The sequence below is a fragment of the Stenella coeruleoalba genome (assembly GCF_951394435.1).
Source record: "Stenella coeruleoalba genome assembly, chromosome: 20".
Lineage (NCBI taxonomy): Eukaryota > Metazoa > Chordata > Mammalia > Artiodactyla > Delphinidae > Stenella > Stenella coeruleoalba.
This window is the reverse complement of record NC_137166.1, coordinates 53,149,184-53,163,552: the sequence shown is the minus strand read 5'-3', so window position 1 is coordinate 53,163,552 and position 14,369 is coordinate 53,149,184. Positions and strand designations below refer to the sequence as shown.

The 14,369-nt window shown below is 46.5% G+C and overlaps 1 protein-coding gene across 1 annotated transcript in view; it reads left to right on the top strand.

Moving 5' to 3' along the window:
* Window positions 1–14,369, top strand: part of SIGLEC10 (sialic acid binding Ig like lectin 10) — a gene marked incomplete at its 3' end in the record, with an annotated part of 71,066 nt that overhangs the window by 32,940 nt on the left and 23,757 nt on the right.

The following is a 14,369-nucleotide window of genomic DNA, read 5'->3' as shown; positions in this document are numbered from 1 at the left end:
GTATGTATATTGGGTTGTTTTTCCTTTTTTCTTTATTTTAGACATAATGCTATTGCACACTTACCAGATTATATAGTGTAAACATAACTTTTATATATGCACTGGGAAACCAAAAAAGAAAAAAATTGTGTGACTCACTTTATTTTGCTTTATTGTGGTGGTCTGGAACTGAACCTGAACTATCTCCAAGGTATGCCTGTCTGCTAAAATGTCTGCATGAATTTGAATTCCTCAGAGGGCACATGCATTACTAGTGTTGATCGATATGGCCAAATGGCTCTCCAGGAAATTGTGCCAATTTGCATCACTGTCTCCTGCAATGTGATGAGAGTCTCTGCTTCACTGCAACCTCAACAGCAGGTTGCATTAGCACTGATTTTGATCTCTCCATACTTAACAATGAAAAATGTACCCCATCATAGTTTTAACTAGAATTTTTCTTTTTAGGCATGAAGGTGAGCATTTTTAAATAGATTTCATGATGATTAATATTTTCCATTCTAATCTGTTCAGCCATTCAAATGAAGTGACTATTCATATCTGTTTCCATCATTATTAGCCTCTATTTCTTTTCTTAAGGATTTGGACAAGTTCTTTTTTTTTTAATTAATTAATTAATTAATTTATTTATTTATTTTTGGCTGTGTTGGGTCTTCGTTTCCGTGCCAGGGCTTTCTCTAGTTGCGGCGAGCGGGGGCCACTCTTCATCACGGTGCGCCGGCCTCTCACTCTCGCGGCCTCTCTTGTTGCGGACCACAGGCTCCAGATGCGCAGGCTCAGTAATTGTGGCTCACGGGCCCAGTTGCTCCGCGGCATGTGGGATCTTCCCAGACCAGGGCTCGAATCCGTGTCCCCTGCGTTGGCAGGCAGATTCTCAACCACTGCGCCACCAGGGAAGCCCCTGGACAAGTTCTTTTTATATTAGAAAATACAATCATTAGTCTATAACATGACCATGAATATATCCTCCTCGTTTGTCATTGTCTTTTGGTTTCATTTAGCTTGGATTTGCTATCCAAATCTCATTTTATATAGTTGAATTTACGTCTTTAAGCTTTAAAGCTTATGAGTTTATAACCCTTTGCTTATCACTCTGGCATTCCCAACTCTGAGATTATATACGATGTTGTGAAATGTGAAATTAAATGGAGTCATTTATGTCAAGGGTTTTTAAAATGGATCCAGGAGGCCATTAAGGGGGTGGACCTTACGCACGTCCCCACCAGGTGGAACCATGAACTTTTGAACTGGATCAAACCACAGATATTTCAAGAACACTGCAAGAACACCTGCCACTTGTCACTGCAACGAACTTTTTCCACCCTCTAGTTATAGCCTTAGCACTCAACCATGTTCATCTAAGACTAGATTCTGCCTCCAACTCCAGTGAAAATTCTTTTTTTAAAAATAATTAATTAATTTATTATTTTTGGCTGCGTTGGGTCTTCATTGCTGTGCATGGGCTTTCTCCAGTTGCGGCGAGTGGGGGCCACTCTTCATGGCAGTGCGCGGACCTCATTGCGGTGGCCCCTCCTTGTTGCGGAGCACGGGCTCCAGGCACGTGGGCTTCGGTAGTTGTGGCGCACGAGCTCAGCCGCCCCGCGGCACGTGGGATCCTCCCAGACCAGGGCTCGAAGCCGTGTCCCCTGCGTTGGCAGGTGGATTCTTAACCACTGCACCACCAGGGAAGTCCCTCCAATAAAAATTCTTTGTAGTGCAAATCTCCCTTTTTTGCCTTTAAAAACCCCTGACTTTTACTCCCACGTGGGGCGCTGTTTGGGTTGCTACCTGAATCTGTGTGCCCTGAATTGCAAATCTTTGATCCCAAATAAATGCTTTCTGCTTGATCATTGCTTCCTACATTTATTTAGGTTGACAATGTACGTATCATCATGTATACACGTGTGCACACGAACACAATTATATTTATGTTTATATTTAATTTGGATTTATATTTACCTATAATCTTGCCAAGGTTTCCTCTCTTCGCCTCTGCCCTCCACACTTCCATACACACTCCTTTCCTCTTGCCTTTTAGGCTTATTTTCCATACCTTGAAAATCCAAGGCCCTTTATCTCCACAGTTCTCTTTCTTCAACTTCATTCTCTCTTCTCGCTCAGATGACTCTTAAGTCTGTAGAGAAAGGTGTTTTGTAGCCTCTGGGTTTGACCCTGCTTCGGGGACCCTCATGGGGACCAGCTTCGTACTCACCTGTGGATTCACCTGGATCTAGGTGAGTGGCCCCTTCCTCAGATGATCTAACACGTGAGCCCCCAAATCCCAAGGGAGAGTGGCCTTGTCCGTCTCTGCAGCCCTAGCCCAGAACCTCCTCTTACAATTTCCCACAGAATTGGAGGGTCCTAGAGGAGCATGGCTGGGATTGTGGGTTGAACCGCTCTCTCTCCTCCGGACATGGTGAAAGGCAGGGCACAGAAGCTCAGAGGGACAGAGTCTCTGTCTCCCAGGCATCTCTCTCACCACAGCTTACCTCTGTGTATCAGGTCTACTTGCTGCCTTTTCTCAGCCAGAAATATCCTCTGTCCCGTTTCATGTCTGGTCTTCTGAACTGGACCTATGGGAGAGGATGAGTGGATGTACAGATCAGTCCTTGTCTAGTGTGCTCTCAGACCATTTCCCGGTCCCTCACCTACACTGCTCTGTACTAATGGGATTTACCCCTGCAGGCTACATTTTCCAAGTACCTTCATTAGCTGGCTTCCAACTAGGGTCGGTTACTGAGTCAAATGCTGGAGATTAAAATCAAGGAGGAAAATGTAAAATCCAAGGTATTTATTTCTTCCCCTCTCTTTGCATTGTGCAACCTCTCTGGCAGCGGCTGCATCCCCTCTGAGCCTCCAGCTCCCAAAGGGGAAGACCTGCAATGGTCCAGCTTCTTCTGGGTGTCCAGATCCCTGGGCTCTGTCACGCTGCCCCTTCCCTTTGTCCTGGGTGGTCTGCTGTTGTTCATTTCAAGATTGCTTTATTGTCCTGTGTTGAATTTTTCATCTCTTCTACCAATTGTAACCAATTTTACTGATTAAATTTCTTTTGTCTTAAATACTTAGAGTGATTTCCATTTTCGTAATTGAACCTTACCTGGTAGAGATGAACAGAAGAATGGATGGATATATGGAAATACAGGTGTGACGGGAGGGATGGAAATATGGATAAGTGGATGGATGTATAGATGGGCGGATGAGTTGAATGAATGGAAGAATAGCTGGGTGAGAGTATGTTATTCAAGGAATCTGACCCTCTTACCAGTCTTAGGATTCGTCCCAGACTTTTCGTTCGTTTCATTTCCCAAGCATCGCCATTCTCCCTGAGTCTGAAATGTGTTTTCTTGTGCAATCATGAATTTGTAGACGTGAGTTCTTTCAGTGTTATGTTGTGTGATAGTCCCTTCTAATGGCTATCCTTCCCGTGACCATGAAATGCTTCCGTGTTACCATAAATGAGGAGGTTCATTTCAGATCCTCACTCCATTTCCTGAAATCTGACCCATTGTTTACTTTATGGCCACTACTGCCCACTTTTCTAGGGTATGCTTCTGATGATGGAAAAGCCTCCTGAAATTCTGCCCACCTGGGCTTGCTGGCATTGTCCCGACTAATTGTATTTTCCTCTTAACTTGACTTTTCTTCTTTCTCCTCCCCCCCCCCCCTTTTTTTTTTTTTTTTTTTTGCGGTACGCGGGCCTCTCACCGTTGTGGCCTCTCCCGCCACGGAGCACAGGTTCCGGACGCGCAGGCTCAGCGGCCACGGCTCACGGGCCCAGCTGCTCCGCGGCATGTGGGATCTTCCCGGACCGGGGCACGAACCCGTGTCCCCTGCATCGGCAGGCGGACTCCCAACCACTGCGCCACCAGGGAATCCCTCTTTCTTCTCCCTTTAAATGAAGTGTCCCAATGATAGGGACAGAGTAAAGGACAAATTAGGTAATTAATAGTTAATCTCACTAGGGTATTGTAAGTAAAGAAAAAAGTGTGGGAGACCCCTGTAAGTTAATGATCACTCAAGAAAGCAGGTTTACTTAATCACAAAACCAAGCAGGCTTGCCTAGCAACAAAACCGTGCGACAGAAGTTTGAGACGTGTCCCAAAACAATAAAACAATGGTGGCGTGAGACCCACATCCTGCCCAGTGAGCTCAGTAGGTTAATGACCCCCTAGGGCATGCTCTCTGCACACATAAAAAACAATAATTTATGGAAAGGTACTCATCGTACAGAGACCTAAAATAATTTCTACAGTCCTGCCTTGACCATGTAGGGACAAAAAACCTCCCCTGCCCAACCTGGAGGCGGAGCTGATGATGAAAGCAGGACGTCTACTCAAGAATGAGGAAGGGGGCTTCCCTGGTGGCGCAGTGGTTGAGAGTCCGCCTGCCGATGCAGGGGACACGGGTTCGAGCCCCGGTCCGGGAAGATCCCACATGCCGCGGAGCGGCTGGGCCCGTGAGCCGTGGCCTCTGAGCCTGTGCGCCCGGAGCCTGTGCTCCGCAACGGGAGAGGCCACAACAGTGAGAGGCCCGCGTACCGCAAAAAAAAAAAAAAAAAAAGAATGCGGAAGGAGGTGGCCTTCTCCCGCTCCCCACTTTTCCTTTGATTATAAAACTGTAGCCCCCTAAGGTCTCGGGGAGGCACCCTCTCGCCCACCCACTTGTAAGCCTCACAGGCGTCCTCTTCTTTTTTTTTTTTCACTTTTTGTCATTGAAATTTTTCTCTAGCAACCATAGCTTGCTTTCACACTAGAATTTGTATTTTTAAAACTCTCTGGACAGGGATGGATTGAACACCTGGAAGAAATGTACAGTTACAAAATGTGGATAATAAAACCACATACTTGATATTAAATACCAGATTATACATGTGAACACATGCCAAGTTCTTAGTCTTATACAACGAGGGATGAACAGAGAGCCCCATGCATAAAATAATTTTCATTCTCTTCCCAGAAGAATTGCTCAGCCGACAAATACCCAGACAGGAAACTTGCTGTCTCATAGTGAGAACATCAGCCTCGTGCTTAATTTAATTTATGGCTTCACAGCAGCTCGCCAGAATTTGAGATAATGTCTTCACATTCCTTATTAGTTTACTGAAACATCGCCAAAGGCACAGTTGAGCCCTGAGCAGATGGCAAGCTTCAATCCCTGAAATGGGATTATAGTTCTTTCTTTGCCGGCAGTTGACAGATGTGTACCATCACATGCCTCAGGGCAAAGACTGGAAAAGCATCCTAGTCTAATAATCTGGATAGGCAGTGAAATGTCCGGAACTCAGAGTAGGCACACCAGACGTGGCCACTCCAAAACCTAAGCTCTCTGAAGGCAACAGGAAACGGAGATGGTGTTTCTGGAATTGGAGCATGTAGGGAACCAGATGGGATAGTGGCAATTGTGTGCAATTTAGAATGAGGCGGACGTTGGACCGATTCCCTATACGTCCCTTTGGACCTTAAGGCAAATTATGTAACAGCACTCAGCCTCAGTTTCCTCATCCACAGAATGGGTGTAATAATGAACATAATATTTAGCTGACAGGATTGTGTGAAAATTAAACACGGTACGTGATACCTGACTCTGCAACTTGCTGATTTTTATTTTATTCACTGTTTACCATGTGCCAGGAAGGTGCCAAGGGCTCGACAAGGTTCATCTCCTATAAGGTTCCAAACTTAGGTCCCTTCTCGTATGCATGTTTCACTGTCCTCAAATGAGCAAGTCTCATGAACCAATGATATAAAACCCAACAGTAAAATTATACTTGGAGTTTAACGGTTACAAAAGTACTTATATACATACATACAGAAAAACAAAAGGAGAGGGTTAAACTTCATGAACCATACATCCAACTTAAATTAGAGAAACTTGCCCCCAACACTCAGAACTTCATCACTCACCCCACAGACTCCCTGTCACGCAGTTAAAAGATCCTCCCATCACTCACCTTACGCAGTCCCCACCAGTCATTCTCCCCACCAATGCCCTGGAAGAGATCACTCTGCTCAAAGACCCCCCCCCCCCCACCCACTGTAAATCTCTCCAATCACTCACCCTGGAAACACCCCTGATATTCAACCCCACAGATTCCCCATCACTCTCCCCAGCAAATCTATTCCAACAAACACATTCTGGGGCCAGTGGTTAAGAATTCGCCTTCCAATGCAGGGGATGCAGGTTCGATCCCTAGTCAGGGAAGTTAAGATCCCACATGCCGCGGGGCAGCTAAGCCCACGAGACGCGACTGGAGAGAAGCCTGCATACCGCAACTTAAGACCCGACGCAGCCAAATTGATTACTTCAAAACAAAACAAAAACAAACACATACTTCTTCATCAGCCAGACCGTGGTTTCCTCCATAACACAGAAGGCCTGTGGACAAGGAAGCATCTGCCCTCTGTGGTCTGCTCTCAGCAGGAGGGTCCAGATTGTCCCAGGAACAGGCAGTCCAGGATACGCTGCTCCCTGTGTCTGCCCCCAGGCTCCTGAGAACTATTCCTGGGGCTGGGGGACATTAGGGGAAGTGATTCACCGCTTGGGGGGCTGTAGGAGGCAGTGGTTGATTGGGAGCAGGGGCTTCAAGGATTGGAGGGTTTTGAGGCTCACCTTGTAACACACGCAAGGGGGACAGTAACGGATGGAGGACATATGAAATCAGTAATGGCGGTGCTAAGCACAGCATGTGGGAACCAGTGGATGGGAGACCTAGGGGGTCCGTGATGGAGGTTTGCGAGGGTGACCGCATTGCTTCCTAGACAGTGAGTGTTGGGGTCCTTTGGGGATGAATGAGTGGGTCGACGTTGGCCTCTCCTTGGATCCCTGTGGACATGGTGAGGGTCACTGATGGGGCGGATTGCTGGTGGTTTCCTATTGGAATGGGTTATTTGAAGCCCCACATGGGGGATTATTTAGGCTGCCGTGTTTGCCAAGTGCCAGGTAGGTGCTCAGGGCTTCACAGGCCTCGTCGAATGCCACTTTCAAACCTGTGATTAATCCCTTCCCACACATCTTGGAAACTACAGCTAAAGTCACAGCTTCGTATTCTCGCAGTTAAAAGGCGGCAGAGCTGTGATGAAGTTGCATTAAGTGTCGTCCGAATCTCTCTTTTTTTTGTTTTAATGCTGTTCGACTTTTCTGAGCTCTGTCTACTGTCAGTGGCTAGCACATGACCTTCCCCAAGGGCCCCCAGAAACTGATGCAGAGCGAATGGTGGATGAGGGACCATGTGGTCGCTGCCTTTCGAGGGCTGCTTCATGTCTCTGCAGAGCCCCTGGGTCAGGCCGCATCATTGAGGGTACAGAATCCTCCTTCACTTCCCAGCCCCACTCGCTCCTGTGGCCCTGGTTGGAGCCTTCAGATGCCCACCTATCTGGGCTCCTGGGAAAAGTGGAGCTGTCAGCAAGAAAGACCCAGAGGGGACATGCCTGCTGATGTGAGTTTGCCCCAGAGGCCCCAGGTCTTGGGTCCAGAGGAGCAGAATGGATCACGTGAGGTGAGCAGGAGCTCCAGGGTCAGTTCTCCAGCACGTGAGGGCAGACACAGGAAGCAGCAGATTCTGGACTCCCTGTCCCAGAGATACTACTCAGCAATAAAATGGAAGGAACCGCTGAGGCAGGAACCGACAGCATGCAGGAATCCGAAGACGCCAGACATAAAAGAGGACACAGTTGTGATTCCGTTTTTATGAAGGTCTAATATGGCCAAAACTAAGCTATGGCGATAGAAATCAGTAAAGGCTGCCTCAGGGAGGCATAGTATAAGGAAAATTTGAGTAGTGATGGAAATATTCTCCATCTTGATTGGGGTGGATGAATGCATTTATTAAAACCTGTGTACTAAGCAAAGGAAACCATAAACAAAACGAAAAGACAACCCTCTGGATGGGAGAAAATATTTGCAAATGAAGCAACTGACAAGGGATTAATCTCCAAAATATTCAAAGAGCTCATGCAGCTCAATATCAAAAAAACAAACAACACAATCAAAAAATGGGCAGAAGACCTAAATAGACATTTCTCCAAAGAAGACGTACAGATGGCCAACAGACACATGAAAGGATGCTCAACATCACTAATCATTAGAGAAATGCAAATCAAAACTACAATGAGGTATCACCTCACACCAGTCAGAATGGCCATCATCAAAAAATCTACGAATGATAAATGCTGGAGAGGGTGTGGAGAGAAGGGAACCCTCTTGCACTGTTGGTGGGAATGTAAATTGGTGCAGTCACTATGGAGAACAGTATGGATGTTCCTTAAAAAACTAAAAATAGAGCTACCATATGACCCAGCAATCCCACTCCTGGGCATATACCCAGAGAAAACCGTAATTCAAAAGGACGCATGGACTCCAATGTTCATTGCAGCACTATTTACAATAGCCAGGACATGGAAGCAACCTAAATGTCCATCGACAGAGGAAAGGATAAAGAAGATGTGGTACATATATACAATGGAATATTACTCAGCCATAAAAAGGAATGAAATAGTGCCATTTGCAGAGACGTGAATCGACCTAGAGAGTGCCGTACACAGTGAAATAAGTCAGAAAGAGAAAAACAAATATTGTATAATATTGCTTATGTGTGGAATCTAGAAAAAGATACAATGAACTTATGTGCAAAGCAGAAATAGAGTCACAGATGTAGAGAACAAACTTATGGTTACCAAGGTGGGGGGAGGTGGGATGAACTGGGAGATTGGAATTGACATACATACACTACTATATATAAAATAGATAACTAATGAGAACCTACTGTATCACACAGGGAACTCTACTCAGTGCTCTTTGGTGACCTAACTGGGAAGGAAATCTAAAAATGATTGAATGTTTGTATACATACAACTGATTCACTTTGCTGTACAGCAGAAACTAACACAACATTGTAAAGCAACTATACTCCAATAAAGATTAATTGAAAAAAAGAAAAAATTTAAAAAAACAAAAATCCTGTGGACTAGACATAAATACATTAAATAAAAATTATTTACATATATATTTATATGCCATACATAAGTGTATATCACGCATATATGATAAAATATGTGTGTCAGATACTATAATGGGGGATACATGACATTACGCTTTTGTCAAAACCCATAGCATTGTGTAACACAAAGAGAGAACTTCACTGTGAACTATGGACTTTGGTTGATGATGATGTGTCAATATTGGTTCATTATTTGTAACAAATATACTACACCAATGCAAGATGTTAGTAATAGGGAAGAATATGAGGGGGCTAGGGTGCCTATGGGAACTCTCTGTACTGTCTGCTCAATTTTTCTGTAAACCTAAAACCGTTCTAAAACAATAAAGTCTATTGATTACTTTAAAAATTTACTTGTGTATACATCTATTATTTATAAATGTACCTAAATATATATTCATTATATGTAAATTATATCACAATAAAAAAAAATGAAGCAAGACACAGGCAATGACATATAATATGATTGCACTTATAAAAAGTTCAAAAATAGGTTTATCTGAACTATACTTTTTTAATAAATTTATTTATTTATTTTTGGCTGCGTTGGTTCTTCTTTGCTGCGGGTGGGCTTTCTCTAGCTGCGGCGAGTGGGGGCTACTCTTCGTTGTGTTGTGTAGGCTTCTCATCTCGGTGGCTTTTCTTGTTGCGGAGCATGGGCTCTAGGTGCGCAGGCCTCAGTAGTTGTGGCACGTGGGCTCAGTAGTTGTGGCTCGTGAGCTCTAGAGCCCAGGCTCAGTAGTTGTGGTGCACGAGCTTAGTTGCTCCGCGGCATGTGGGATCTTCCCAGACCAGGGCTCGAATCCGTGTCCCCTGCGTTGGCAGGTGGATTCTTAACCACTGCGCCACCAGGGAAGCCCCTGAACTATAATTTTTAGGGATACATTGGTGATAAAACTATAAAGAAAGCATGGAGGGCTTCCCTGGTGGCGCAGTGGTTGAGAGTCCGCCTACTGATGCAGGAGACATGGGTTCGTGCCCCGGTCCGGGAAGATCCCACATGCTGCGGAGCGGCTGGGCCGGTGAGCCATGGCCGCTGGGCCTGCGCGTCCGGAGCCTGTGCTCCGCAACGGGAGAGGCCACAACAGTGAGAGGCCCGCGTACCGCAAAAAAAAAAAAAAAAAAGAAAGCATGGAAATGGTTAATGTAAAAGCCAGGATCGTGGATACTTTTAGGAGGGATACACAGTGTTGTGACCAGAGACACAGAGATTTGATTGCATCAAAATGAAGGTTCACATCAAACAGAGGACAACTGAGATCAGTTCAATTGAGAAATGACAGAATGGGAGGAATTATTTCCTTCATTTAAGCCCACGAGAGCTTTTTGACTAGAATGTACCAAAACTTTCACAAATCAACAAGAAGAAAAACAAGCCATCATAAAAATAGCAAATGACATGAATATTTATTTCAGAAATGTGGAAATATGAACGGAAAACAAGTCCATATTGAGACGCTGAAACACACTGGTAGTTGAAGAAAAATCAAACCGAAACGAGATACTGCCCTACACACATCAGGTTGGAAAACCAAGAAGGCAGATAACAGCAAGGGTAGCAAAGATGTGAGGAAGTAGGAACCTCATGCTCTGATGGTGGGTGTGTGGACTCTTGAGCTATTTTGGGAGCTGGCGATACCCGATATCTCAAACTGGCGATATTTCGTGAACTGAGTGCGTTTGCTTTGTGATAAGTCACTGTACTGCACACTTACCCATTTGTATCTTCTGAACATTATACACTTCACCATAAAAAAATTTTTTTTTAGCTGATACCAAGTGGAAGTAGCCAGGGAAAAAATGGGTACTGTATGATGCCATTCACATAAAGGTCAAAAGTAATAAAACTTTGAAATCTAGGGATGCATATTTTGTTGGTAAAAATATATTATCCTCTAAGGTTAATAATAGGGATGAGATCAGAATCTTTAGAGAAGTTGGGCTTCCCTGGTGGCGCAGTGGTTGAGAGTCCGCCTGCCAATGCAGGGGACGCGGTTTCGTGCCCCGGTCCGGGAAGATCCCACATGCCTCCAATGGAATTGGAGGAATCATCTCCACATACTGTATCAATTAGAAATGCATTTCAGGGCTTCCCTGGTGGCGCAAGTGGTTGGGAGTCCGCCTGCCGATGCAGGGGACTTGGGTTCGTGCCCCGGTCCGGGAAGATCCCACATGCCGCGGAGTGGCTGGGCCCGTGAGCCATGGCTGCTGGGCCTGCGCGTCCGGAACCTGTGCTCCACAACGGGAGAGGCCACAGCAGTGAGACGCCTGAGTACCGCAAAAAAAAAAAAAAAAAAAAAAAAAGAAATGCATTTCATTCTAAGTTACAAAAAAAGCTGACTTTCAGGAACCTTAACAAATAGGGCGGGACTTCCCGGGTGGCGACACGGGTTCGATCCCTGGTCTGGGAAGATCCCACATGCCGCGGAGCAGCTAAGCCCGTGCATCACAACTACTGAGCCTGTGCTCTAGAGCCCGTGAGCTACAACTACTGAGCCCATGTGCCGCAACTACTGAAGCCCGCACGCCTAGAGCGTATGCTCGGCAACAAGAGAAGCCACCGCAATGAGAAGCCCACGCGCTGCAAAGAAGAGTAGCCCCACTCACCGCAACTAGAGAGAGCCCGCGCTCAGCAACGAAGACCCAACACAGCCAAAAATAAATGAAACAAAAAACCCAAAACCAAACAGGGCTTTATTTTTCTCATGAAACAAGAAGGGGTGGGGGGAGGGGAGAGCTGCTGCTGGCTTTGATTAAGTGGCTTGGCGGAATCTACAAGACTTTCCAGAGAGTAAAGAAGGAAGAAGGAGAGGCAAAGGATTGGCCCCAGGCCAGAGGGTCGGCCCCTCCCTGATCTTCTCCTTCCTAGGCAGGCCCAGTCCTTCTGCCTCAGATGGGTTTCTGGCCTGAGGTCCAGATCTGGTTCGTGTCTAGTCAGACCCTTCTGTACAATCCAGTTATTCCTAAACTCAAGATCCAATACTGCTTCAGCACCACGGACAGCGACAACCCCCTGCTTCCTGGGGACGAGATGGTGTCTTGGCTGGAAAGAGCTATCCCGCCGTGGGTAGGTTCTGATGGGAAGGCGAAGTGGGAGAGGCTTGGGGACTTGATATGAACAGGATAAAGGCCTCCCTATCTACGTCTGTCTAGACTCCAAGAAACCTATCTGGGGAAAATAGACCCCCAAACCCCCCATGTGTCTTAAGGGGAGTGGGGGTTGGTCTTCAGGAAGAGAGAGTCAGCGTTTCAGGGTTCAGGAAGAGTCCACCCAGCTGTGGTCCCAGGAGAGAAGAGCTCAGCTTTCACTTCCCCCCCCGGCAGTGGCCCGAGGGAGAGATGGGTGTTTCTGTTGAAGGGAGAAGTTTGACATAGAAGCCATACACTTCAACCCAGGAAACATCCCCAGCTCTCTTAGCACCCCATGGCCGCCCCCATCTCCAAGCTGGGAAAGGCTATTCAGATGGCGTCAGGCGAATCTAGATTATCCTCTGCAGCCCAGAAATGCTGCTGCCACTGTGGCCACAACCGTGAGGGCAACAGATGTGAGGAAGAGGTTTCCTGGCAGGGCTGCAGACAGAGACTCTGTTTCCTGCAGTGGTCCCTGGAGATTGGCGCAGGTGCGATCTGTAACCTTTACTCAGTGACGGTGAAGGAGGACCTATGCATCCCATCCCATTCTCCATTTCAACCCATGGATTTTCTGGACTGACTTTAGCCCATTCGACATCCACCTTCAGATCCTGGAGGTGGGCAGCAGACATTGTAATCCCCTTCTGGCCACAGACCCCATCAAAACCTGGAAGAAACAATCTGGGGCCAATCCAACCTTCTGTGGGATCCAGGGACCCACAGTTGCTCTCTAAGCATCAGATTCTCCAAGATGCGGGGAAGTGGGAATACTTTAAGGTAGAGAAATACTATGTGAAAAAGGACTCCCAATAGATCTGAATGTGACAAGTAGCCAGGGATCCCCAGGAGAGAACCCCAGAGACAGGAACACATGTACTCCTTATCCGGAGGGTGGAGGACTTGTTGAGGACCCCAGGGGAAGCCGAGGTGGAGTCTCAGGGTCTCCCCTCTGGGGTCTGAATCATTTTCTCCTCTTCAGCTTGTTACCAGATACCCCAAACCTACATCCCTTTAACCTGAAGTACAACCATTTTGGAGTCTGAACAGCCCAAAGTCCAGTAGGAGGATGCTTCTCTCCTCCATGGGGCCCAGGGTCCCCCATTCCTTATGATTCACCCATATGTTCGGGTCTCAAGATCATGACGCCAGGATATGTGTCTATGTGTAACTGATTCACTTTGCCGTACACCTGAAACTAACACAACACTGTAAATCAACTAAACTCCAATAAAAATATTTTTAAAAATAAATAAAATTTTTAAAAAGGATCATGACACCAGCCCTACGTTGTCAGGAGACCTTCCTAGGAGGTGATAGGTCTATGTATAGAGCCATCCGAGGAGTTCAGCTCATGGCTACAAACCTATACGTGATTTTTCAGGCCTGATCATAGGCAAATGCAGAAGCTTTCCTTGGCTGGCCTCACGGGCGTGCTGCACTGTAGTCTCTGAAAGGAGTTGCAGCGAAGGACTCAGACTGCCCTGGCCCATCGTGCTGTTCACATTTTTGCATTCCTAGCTCAGATGACTTTATTCTTTGGTCTGTTTATCTGAAGCCTTGGGCAGAGGTCTTCAGGCATCTCCACCGAAGCCTCCTCGTAGAGGAGAAGCAGGAAAAATTGGAGACACTTTTCCCCACTCCGATTCAGGACTCAGTACATTTCCATTCCCAACGCCACCCCCAACCCAGGGTCCTTAGACCCACTAGAGCTTTTTGTTCTGGGTCCCGCGTCCGCGAGACGACCCCCATGTCTGTGCTGGTCACCCTGACCATCGGCAAAGGTTCTCTCCTTGGATAATTTTAGCCAGGCTCTTGAAGCTCTTTTTCAACAAGTTCTTGAGTTCTGCATCTATCTTTGCATCATCCATTTTTTTCCCAAGAATCCTGGTAAGACAGTTTAACCAAAATCCCTTACCCTCAATGTCTGATGGGGTTCCTCACCCTTCACTAGCCCCCAGCTGATATCTGATCACCCTGGCCGACCTTCAGCAAGAAGCCTGGTAGGTCGGTTTAGCCAGAATCCCCCTTTGCCCCTATGTTTCCTCTTAGCAATTTTCCATCCGCTGACCCCTCACCCCGCTCCTAGGCAATAAATTCCCACTTTTCCTCGTTGTATTCAGAATTGAGCCTGATCCCTTTCCCCTGCTGCAAAGCCCCACTGCAGGGGTCCCTGCACCTGTGACAGTGGTCCTGAATAAAGTCGGCTTCACTGTTCTATAACAAGTAAGTGATTAAAGGCTTA